We start from the raw sequence: 11780 nt of genomic DNA on the forward strand, positions 1-11780 counted from the left end.
CAGCCATTCTAACTCCTAAAAAATTCTCTCACGTGCAAGTCTCTCTACCGAATCCCATTCGCAAGAAAGTACAGGATAGCAGATGTGAAACACTTGAGAAAAAGAAAAAGGGTACCTTTCATAAAAAATAGAAGTGCATGCCTCTAGTGAACTAGCCATCTCTGAGAATATAGATAGATTTGGTTAGGTCTTTAAAACATAAGATTTGTTTTCGTGTGCTGCTTGATGTGACATGGTGAATTTGTACTTATGTGTAGGATTTGATAGGGTGCTCTCTCGTTGCTAGTCGCTCTTGCTCTTTTACTATTTGTTTTTTGTTTTTTTTGCTAGAACTAGTATAAGGCTATGTATATATAGTATTTCAATTGCAGAGTTCAGATATCAGGGAATAAAATTTAAGAGGATGGGATCCAAAATATTGACGTGAGTGAGGACTCCCCCCTTCCTTGGCTAGGTCATATTGTTTGAAATGTGCTCGTCACCCTTTGAAACCAATTGTTCCAGTTGGTATAGGATTTTTGCCAGCAATTTTCTATTACCTTAGGTGCCTCATCGAGTTGCAAGGGTGGTAAGGTACTCTCCCAGGATCGAACTTGAAGTGGTTCATCAGGTGATTGTTGAACACTGGGAGGTGTGGATTCCTTTGTAGCTTCATGGAGGTCCACTATTGTAGGTGGGTTTAAGGAGATGCGATACAATCTGCACTTCTCAAACACTTTTCGTAAGCATGAAAGATGTTCTTTCCAAGAGGAATAAACACAAAGATCATCTAAAAAAGCTTTGCAAAACTCCCTCAATATTCTCTAAAAGCAGTGTTTATTAATCTTTGAAAGGTAGCAGGGGCATTGGTAAAGCCAAAAGCCATAACACAAAATGCGAACACTCCAAATTCAGTTATAAAGGCTGTTTTAGCTTGGTCTTCTAGTGCAATTGTGATTTGATTGTATCCAGAGTACCCATCTAAAAAGCTATAAGCTTCCTTTCCTGCAACTCTTTCAAGCACATGTTCTGAATATGGCAAGGGGTAATGGTCCCTCCTAGTGGCGGCATCGACCTTCTTGAGATCCAGGCACACTCGGAGTTTCCCATTTTTTTTCAATACAATCACTATTGGAGACACCCATTCTGAGTGCTCAATAGGGTATAAGAATCCGCATTTCACAAGCTTTTCAATCTCTTCTTGAACGATCTTTGCATATTTAGGATTCATTGGGTAGGGTCGTTGCTGAACTGGTTTAGCCATCTATTCATGGGGATTGTGTGTTGCACCACGGAAGGTGGAACACCTTTCATATCATGATATGTCCAAGAAAATATATCACTAAATTTTTTGAGAAGTTCTTTAAGTAAAGACTCCTCAGTCTCTGTCAGATCTTGGGCAATGAAGACAGGTTTGGACTCTTCTCCTGGGTCTGCAAACTCTATTTCCTTAACTATCACGGGATCGTCATAAACTCCATTTCTTCCATCGATAGGATTTCTTTGAGCCTTTGTATACACAACTTTACATTCCTCTGTGCTGTAGGATTTGCAGTGTTCATGTGCAGGGTGTAATTCTGTGGGGTTTTGTTGTTCTGTGGACTGTGATTTCACTTTCAACTCCTCTTGTTATTGAGCTAACTCTTGATTTTGTCGTCTCCTTACACAACTTTACATTCCTCTGTGGTGTAGGATTTGCAGTGTTCAGGTGCAGGGTGTAAGTCTATGGGGTTTTGTTGTTCTCTGGACTATGATTTCATTTTCAACTCCTTTTGTTATTGAGCTAACTCTTGATTTTGTCGTCTCCTTACAGTGCGACTCAACTTTGGCTTCTCTATAGCCTCTACTTGTGCGATGTCAATGGGTTGTGTCCATCTGTGAAAATTGTGGTAGCCCGACCTTCAGTTCTCCATTGAGGAAAGCTCGAAGAGCTAAGAATAGCTCAGGGTCTCCATATAGTTTGGACATGATGGTGGTTCTAACCTTTGAAGCCATGAAATCCATCAATTTGGCAATATTTAATGGCACCTTTTGGGCTTCAGTTCCTTGACGTGGGGAAGATGGGATCTCCATTTCTTCAATAGGGTCAGGTAGTCCCTCTGTAAACATTCTTTTCAACAAGAAGTGAGTACGCCCACTTTCCCATGACTTTAAGTCACTTTCTTCTTGGATGACACTAGGTATGGCTAGGGGTCTATGGACCTTCTGAGGTTGTTTTTGCGTAGGGAACATTGTGTGTGTAATCTAGATTTGCCTAGGTGTTGGCTCTAGATCCCTTTGGGTATCTTCTACCAAACTCCTTAATTGCTTGACTTGCTTTATCTCCTCTGTAGGGTTTGGATAAGTTCCTATCTTCTTCTTGGATCCTGGCCATTGTGGCTCATAACGATCTTTCTTGCTGGTTTCTTTCTGAGTGGTTGTTTTGGTCTCCACAGTTTCACCTGAATCAGAATCCTCTTCAGCGTCGTTCATAAATACAGGGTCATCACCAATCCCTATGTTGGTCTTTGAATTGGGGTCTGACTTCGCTGCTTTTTGCGATCTCTTCCTTCGTATTTTCTTCTTCTGCTGAGATTGGGCAATTGATGACGTGTCTCTTTCCTCAAGAATATAATTTTGTTTTTGGAACATCGATCATGTGAGTACGTTTATTGGTACCACAAGCGTACTTTGTGATGGCTCCTTGGTAACCTCAATCAAGTTTAATGGCATGATCTTTGGTGCATTTGGATTATTTGGACATTGGGCAATCAAATGATGTATGTCACATTGATTACACATGAGTATCGGCATTGTAGACATGCTCGCTTGATTGGTTTGCATTAGCGTGGCATTTTTTTGTAGCCTAATAGGACACTAGGTCACACGATGTGGACCTCCACACTCATAGCATTGAAGAGGTGGTCTCTTAGCAGTGTAATTGATATTTTGGCCTCTTGCAACAAGAGCAACTACTTGATAGACAGATTTGACTTGTCCCCAATAGTCCTCCATGTAGTATTGTAGACTTTCTTGAAGGGCATCCATCCCATAGGCAATATTAGGGTCTATATCTTCCTCACAGCCTTCCAAACAAGCAATACATGACTCACAACCTACTTGATTCACAAAAGTGATTCTCAGATGTGGTGGTTGTGGTCCTAGCACTAGAGGTGGTAAGGGTGTTGTTTGAACAACATTTTGGACCCTAGGGACCATGTGTTGTGATGTTTGTTCAAGAGGTGGAGCCGGCATCAATGCAGGCACTTGAGGTGTGTGTCCATGCTAAGGTTGGTTTGTTGGCCATCGCACGCTTAAATACTATGCAATCCTTAGCTTGATTACCATACCTCCCACAGGCATTGCAATTCCCATTGAATTTTACTCTTAAAGTAGGGCATTCACTGATACTATGTGGACCATAGTATACTGAGCACCATTGTTGTTCCCTTCTTGGATACATATGATTGTTTTGCGGAGCACAATTATCTCTAAGACTTTCTTGAATGGCCTTGGTGAGATCTGTTAAAGTCATCTAAGATATCTTTGGCTCCTTAGCAATAGACTTTAGGGTCATTGGCTCTATGCCCCGATGCTTGCAAGCTAGTAGATTTAGGCTCAACAAACACTCTTTCTCCTTGAATCATTAAATTATCCTCCAATTGGATCGCATTGCTGGTGACTACTTCCCAAGTGGTGATACCTCTAATGACTAGGTCATTGTAGATATCCTCATGTCGTAATCCCTTAATGAATCTATCAAGAAATTGATTATTATTGAAGCACTCATTTGGATTACAACGAGAATTCAAATGCTTTAAGCGACTAATAAAGTCTCTCACCAACTCTCCTTCCTTTCGTTGGGCTTTCTGGAGCTGAGAGGCTACACCCCAAAGCACTTTCTCTTGTATGTATTCTTTGAAGAACAGTCTCCTAAGAGTAGGGTAAATTGTTTTTTCTTCCACCCTTAGGGTTATATACCAATCCCCTGCCTTCCCACTTAAGGTTAGGCTTAAATCATTACTCTTATGCAGGTCATTGTGTTCTCCTAGAGAATCGCATATTTGTTCAAGCACTTCGATATGCTTTCTCACATCCCCGTCTCAACAAAATTTTGTGTGAGCTTGGCTATTTGTACTGTCGTACTTCTAGGTTCTCTATCGGGCATGTTACACATATTCTCAGCAATAGATTGACCGATAGCTTGAGCAAATGTTGCCAGGTCACCTAAGTGAGCAGGCACCATGGGCGAAGGTGCTCCAGAGACTACATGTGGAGTAGGTATTGGCATTGGGCTTGGTGCATAGGAAGCCCTTGGGTTCCACGTTTGATACGGTGTTGTGCCATGTGGTGGCCCAAAGTTCATATGTGAGGCCCTAGGCATAACATGCGTCGAATGTGACATGCTAATGCTACTGGTATGATCCCATGGAAATAAGAGCTTGGATGTTGTGGTTGTGGAGTAGAAGTTGTTGAAACAATGGGAGGGGTAGGGGGTACATGAGCATGAGGACCCATAGGTGCATACGATTGATACACACTTTTAGGGGTTGTTGTCGACATTGAGCTACCATGTAGCAATGCTTTACTAACAAATGAGGTCCATGGTGTGTTTCTTGGCATGCCCATCATTGGAGTAGGCATGGTAGCCGTGGTGTCATCAAGGGAGAGATGAGCTAGACTTGGAAAAGTAAAGCTATCACTTGTGGGATCAGATTGCACTGAGATCCCTGGCAAAACAACATATGGAGGATCCAACAAACTTACCAAGGGAGTCTCCATTTGCAATAAGGTTGGTTGTTTAGCCTTCCCTGTATCCAAGAATCTCATGAAACACGTTGAAGGCATGTGGATCCCCTTGTTCTGTCTCTCTAGCTCAATAACCCTATGGATGACCTCACAAACTCTTTGTTGATCCTCCACACTAGTAGCACCCGTTGTGGATTGTAGGACATCTAACTAACCCACGTGATAGGTGTGACCTATGTATAGGTCGGTTAGAGTCTCCGTTTGTAGTTTGTACTCCTATTTCTCATGTAGGAACGCTCCATCTAGGATTGAGGTGCTAGGGGTGTCCTTTGAATTAGATGCAATGTGGCTCTCTATGGGTTGACCCTTAGTGGTCGCTAATTCAGGAGCACTCGATTGCTCTCCTAGCAATGATATTGACATAGGGGCTTTTGCTTTTAACTCTCTTCGTTGCTCCACCTTGCGTAAGCTCTCAATTTCCTTTTCCCTAGCCGCAATGATATACGGCTCAACTCTTGTACTTTGGCAAGGCTTCTACCATCAGGTAATATTACCTCGGAGGAGAATCGCTCTGAGGAGTCAAGGGGTGTAGTGAATGGAGTATTCATGTGCACACTCTCCAGGAGCATAGGGTCTACGTTGGTTATGAATGGCGAATTTACTTCACCATCCCTCTCTTTTACATCATTAGCCTCATGTTCGGAGGGAGTGGCTCTACTAAAGGTTTCCTTCAAGCGACGAAGCACGCTCAGCCTAGAACGTGGGTCCATGGCATGCATGTCTTGGCTTGATCTGTCAAGATTAGGCATCAGGTAACCCTCCATGTTGTTGTAGTCAGAGGAAGAATCACTAGACGCAATATGTGGGTCCTGAGTGGTACTACCTTGGGTTCTCACTGAGGGCCTAGAGCTTAAGGTAGAGGAATAATGAGTGCCCGCGTAAATGGAGACACTCCGATGTGCTTGTACTCTAGCACACAACCAGAGCATAGGTGCATGTGACCTCGACACTCTAGAGGTGTTGGTGAGTGCCCTGAAGGCTGCTCACCTAGTTTTTTAGGTGTTTACTACCCAATTTTTTGGTCCCTTTTTTTAAAATTGATAGACAGATATGGCGTACGATAGCTCAAAACGAGCGTCTTGACTAGAGGGATGTGTCGTGATTTACAGCCCCCGATTTGGTTATGTACAATCCTCAGAATGCTAAAACTAGTCTTTTCCTAGGTGGGGAGAGGACTAGCATTAGTAAGTCCAAAGGGTGAGTGTGAAGGGGATGGCGGAGGACTTGAAGAACTTGTCCCACATGCCCTCCCTTCACTTGAGATCCTAGTCTTTATATATAAGGTAGTGTAAGTATATCATAAGACTGAGGATTGAAGCTTGGACTTGGGCTTGGGGAATGATCCCGATCCCTTCCTTTTAGGATAATAATTTTTTTATTTTACTTCCCAAATTTCTTTTTGGTCCCAAATATCTTGAGTGTTTATATATATAAAATAAACAATAATGCGAACGATCGAGTACAGTTTCAGTGGCCTTTTTGGGCCACACACACACTAAACCTTTACCTACTCTTCTAAGTAACCTAACCTTATCTCCTCTACAACTAACTACTCTGCTAACTAATCTTAACTACTATGCTAAGTACTTAGCTGACTACTAACTGACAGTGAAGCTACCTACTCTGCTAACTACTTACTCATTCACTAGCTAACACACTAACTACTAACTATGCAAATAAAAAAAAACTGTGTAAAATCAGACATTGACAGAAAACAAGCTATTCACTAACTATGTAAAGACGGTGTGCAAGCAGACATTGGCAGAAAACAAGCTAACTGTCTTATCTACTTACTCATTCACTACTAACACACTAACTACTAACTGTGCAAAAGATTATGTGCAAGCAGACATTGGTAGAAGACAGAGATTATACAGGAAATAAAAACTTGCAGAAAATAACTTCTTCCTCTTCCTTCCTAGCACAAACACTCACAGAAGAAGCACAGAGTGCCTCTTGAGCTTAGTACAGGGCGATTCCCTGGTAGCGGCGCCAAAAATATGGGCTTCTGCCACACGTATTGAAGCAAGGGACTTGCCTAACACTGTGTGCGAGCCACAGATGGCTCCAAGCACGCAACTAGCCTAAACTAGTAAGCTCAAAGATGACAATGGTGTGTCATTCACCGCTCTATGCTTGCTGTCGTGGAGGATTCCTTGCCACGAAGAAGAGGGAGCCGCCACTGCACTGCGCTCAACCGTCTTGCCACCGTCGTGCCGTCGCAATGCTCGATCACACACACACACACTCTCTCTCTCTCTCTCTCTCTCTCTCTCTCTCTCTCTCTCTCTCAAGCACGCACACACGCACACACACACACACACACCCCACACCCCACACACACACACACACACACACACACACACTAGTACACAAAGGAGACGGAGAAGGAGATGGAGCAAGAGCACTCTTCTTCCATTGCACAAATGAGAGAATGACCTATTTTAGGTTTAGATTGACTTTTATATGGGCTTGCCCATTCACATTTGAGTGCCCACATTTAGCCAATCTTACCCAAACATTATAGGTTCCAGTTTTAAAGTGTGCCTCTCATTGGAGATCACTCTTAACCATTCTTACCTAACTGACAAGCCCGGCCAATAACATAATACACTACTAGCGGGTCCAACAAGCCCAGCCCATGGCTACATAAAAGGTGGTTGCTTGGTGGTAACACTATAACCTTTGCTTTCAGCACTATAACAGACAAAATACATTTGATAGCCTTATCATCCAATTTTCTATGCTATGTTTGTGGCACCAAAGCATATGCTAAACAACCAAAAAACAACACACATGTACTCAGTAGAAGGCTTTCTATTGTGCCATGCTTCATATGGAGTAATAGACTGTAAAGCTTTCGCAGGACACAAGTATATAAGTGGCACACATGATGGCCTCAAGCCAAAACGAATGCGACAAAGGTTGACTTTTGACCATACATCGTGCCATTTTCGTAAGTGACCTATTTTTTCTCTCAGCAACACCATTTTGCTGAGGTGTATACAACACTGTACATTGGTGTTTCATCCCACAACTAGCCAGAAATGCTTTAAATTCATGAGACATATACTCTAACCTTCGATCGAAACGGAGGGTGCCCATAGTACATTTTGAGACATTTTCAGTCATAGCCAGAAATTGTTTGAAGCACATAAATACTTTGGACTTCCCTTTAAGGGGAAATACCCATGCATGCCTAGAGTAATCATCAATGAAAGTCATGAAGTAAAGGTAATTGCCCAAGGACAGAGTTTGCATGGGCCCACAAACATCACTATGCACAAGTTGCAACCTGCATGTGGCCCTAATTGAACCATCCTTTGGAAACTTCAAGTGCTCCATCTTACCCAAAATACAACCTTCACAAACATGTTTGATAGGGGCTTCAAGAGGTGGCAAAGAAGCAACCAACACAGTGCATAAAATTGGATGATAAGGTTGTCAAATGTATTTTTGTTGGTTATAGTGCTGAAAGAAAAGGTTACAGGTTGTATCATCCACAAACAAAGCGTATTCTGGTTTCCCGAGATGCGGGAGGTAAGTACTAGAGATAGTAATGTAAGCTCACAGGACATTTATGACACTTTGTTGCCTCTTTTTAGTGGTGGAACTATGAATGTAAATTCCAATGAGGAAAATGTACAACCTATGGGGTTTTTTGAAAATGTTACAGATGAACCTATTACTGATGCAGATGTACACGATGTACTTGATGAGGAAAGGATTGAGAATGAGAAGGCTAGAGGTATGCCTAAATGGCTGGTGCATACTTTGCGTGATAGTAAACTGGATGCACCTTTGTCTAGTTGTACTCGTTCAGGTTGTCACCATGAATCTTATGCATTAGATTGTTATGCTTTGGTTGTGTCTAGCTTACATGATGTTGAAGAACTTTTGTCTTTTGATGAAGCACAGAATTCAAAAAATTGGATGGCTACCATGCAATCAGAATATGATGCACTTATAGAAAAATGACGCATTACTTTATGTGATTTTCCTCCTGGCAAAAAGGCCATTGGTACGAAGTGGGTTTACAAGTTGAAATGTGAGTCGGATGGTGAGATTGATCACCATAAGGCTCAACTTGTTGCAAAGAGTTATGCACAACAAAAGGCATAGATTATGAAGAGCCTTTGCTCCCACTTTTCGTATGACTACTATGCATTTTCTATGTGCATTGGCACCTCATTTTGGTTGGGATGTAAATAAGTCAGACATTGTTACTTCTTTCTTGAATGGTGACATATTTGAGAAAGTTTATGTAACGCAACCTCGCGGTTTTGTCAAGAAAGAACAAGAGGATAAGGTGTGCAAATGTAACAAAACTTTGTATGGGTTGAAGCAATCTCCCTCTCATGCTTGGTATGAGAAGGCTGCCACTCATTTGGTCAAACGAGGCTTTCGTAACAATCGTCCACAACAGAAAGCACATTGTATGTAAATCATGAGGGTTGTACTTCTCATTGTGGTTCTTTATGTAGATGATTTGCTGATCAGTGGACCAAATGAGAGACATATTGCTGAATTTAAGGCTGATTTGAATGCTACTTTCAAGATGAAAGATTTGGGGCTATTGCATCATTACTTGGGTATGCAATTTAAGCAGTGTGATGGTGGTATTGCCTTGTGTCAGAAAAGTTACATAGAGACATTGCTATGTAAGTTTGGACTTGAGGATTGCAAACCTATTGCCAGTCCCATGGAAACAGGTTTGAAATTGACTCTTCGTGATCCTGCACATGTCATTCTTTACCAAACTGCTAGATGTCTCATTGATGTATGCAATACGAGGTCGGATGTTCAGTTTTTGCAGTCTCACAGGTCAGTAGATTTATGCATAGCCCAAGGTCTAAGCATTGGTAGGTTGTCAAGAGGATTTTCGCTACTTAAGTGGAACTTTACAACTTGGCTTGTTTTATTCCAAGGGGGGATCATTTCCGCCATACTTAGATGCTTTTTTGGACTCAGATTGGGTTGGTTGTTGTTGAAAGCTCATTCGTGCGAGGTCATGTCTCTTGCGAGGTCATGTCTCGTGCGAGATTGTGCAGTGTGGAAGTCGTTGAAAGCTCAGATGTGCACACCAAAAGAAGATCTCGAGAGCTCTTCTCTCAAGATCACTAGTGAGAATGAGGCTCTATTTGGCTTGCTTAGACTACACATACTTGGACTTCCCTGTTCACTTTGTCTTGAGCTACAACCCCGTTGTCATAACTGACAGAAGTGTGTCAAATTCCAAAAACCGCAGTTTTTTTCTTGTTGACACCCTTGACTTGGATAATACTCTCAGATAGAGGTGGCTTCCCTAATTGACACCACACTCCATATGAAAACAGATTATACTTAGCACGCGTGTCCAATAAGGTGTTATATAGCACTTTTCCATAGGCGATATTTAGCTCAATAGGGTATTGTAGAGGTGTGTCAAAGTCCAACCAATCCTCGTTGGTTTCAACGTAAAATGCATGTGTAACTCCAAGGTTAGCCTCTTGTTGGCGTCTTATGCGTTGTTGTCGCTCCTTAGCCTCAGCTTGAGCTTGTATCTTCTTCAATTCTATTTGTGCCTTGGCGGCCTTTTTTTGATGGATGGCACATAGCTCCTCTTGGCTTAAAGGATCATAGTATCTTTTAAATTTTCTCCCATGGAGGAATCCAATGGTTTTAACTCCATCAAGGGTCTCCACATGAATGGTTCCTTGTGGGGTGATCTCACATGGTCCTTTTCCCGCATATTTCAACTTTTTTCTTTCGTTACATAAGGACTTTATCACCAACATTGATATCTTTGTTCTTTAGATGACGGTCAAACCATTTCTTCCTCCTATCTTTCTCCACAAGTGCATTTTGTACAGCTAATTGCCTCTCTTCATCTAGCCTTTCAAGGATATATAATCGCTCAACTAAGGGGTTACCATCCCAACCTTCTTGAGAAGCTACTTGAAGACTAGGAATGACAAACTCCCATGCCATAACCGCTTCTTGGCCATACACCATCTTAAACGGTGTGCAGTTAATGGCAACTTTGTACGCAATACGATAAGCCCATAGAGCTGATGTAAGCTTTAAATCCCAATGTGTACGATGAGCCTCAACTATCTTTGTCAAAATGGAGATGAGAGTTTTGTTGGTACTCTTAATTTGGCCATTTGCTTGTGGATAATAAGGTGTGGACTTATGGTGAGCTATCATGAAGTTGGTAGTGAGCTCTTTTATCATTCCATTTATAAAATGAGTGCCATTGTCACTCAAAATATCAAAGGGATAACCAAATCTTGTAATAATGTTTACAAAGAGAAACTTGGCAATTGACCTTGCATCAGCCTTGCGTGTTGCCCTGGCTTCCGTCCACTTTGTGACATAGTCAGTGGCAACGATAATATATCGAGATTGAGTGCTACAAGCTGCCGGACTAATTGGGCCTACAAAGTCCAAACCCCACTTTTCAAATGGTTGAGTCACTTTAGCAGGATGTAAGGGCATCCTATCCTTTTGTTGCGTGATCTTGTAATGTTGGCATTCATCACATCCTTTTGTAAAAATTGATGCATCCTTGAATAAGGTAGGCCACCAATAGCCTGATTGCAATACCTTTCTAACTGTTAGTTCCCCTGAGAAATTTCCTCCGGCTATACCCATGTGGACTTCTTGGTGTATGTATAAATACTCATCCACACGGGCACAATGTCTAGGAATATCATCCTTCCCTAGCCTGTAGAGAGTTCTTGCAATGAGAGAGTAAGGTTCATATTCTTTTAAAAGTTTTCAAGCTATGTCCTTACGAAGCTCTTTGGGTGGAAAACCATTAACTAGAAAGTTCACAATCTTCTCACTCCATTCAGGTATGGTTTCGACTAGGAATAGAGAAGTATCGGGCAACTCATCATCGACTCCAACAGGGGCTTCACCATTGGGTATGCGAGACAAATGATCCGCCATGACATGTCTTTTACCAGGTTTCACCACAACGGTAAAATCAAACTCAAGGAGAATTAACAACCATCGTGTAATTCTTT

The sequence above is a fragment of the Adiantum capillus-veneris genome, chromosome 13 (genome assembly GCF_014529385.1).
Source record: "Adiantum capillus-veneris isolate H3 chromosome 13, ASM1452938v2, whole genome shotgun sequence".
Taxonomy (NCBI): Eukaryota; Viridiplantae; Streptophyta; class Polypodiopsida; order Polypodiales; family Pteridaceae; genus Adiantum; species Adiantum capillus-veneris.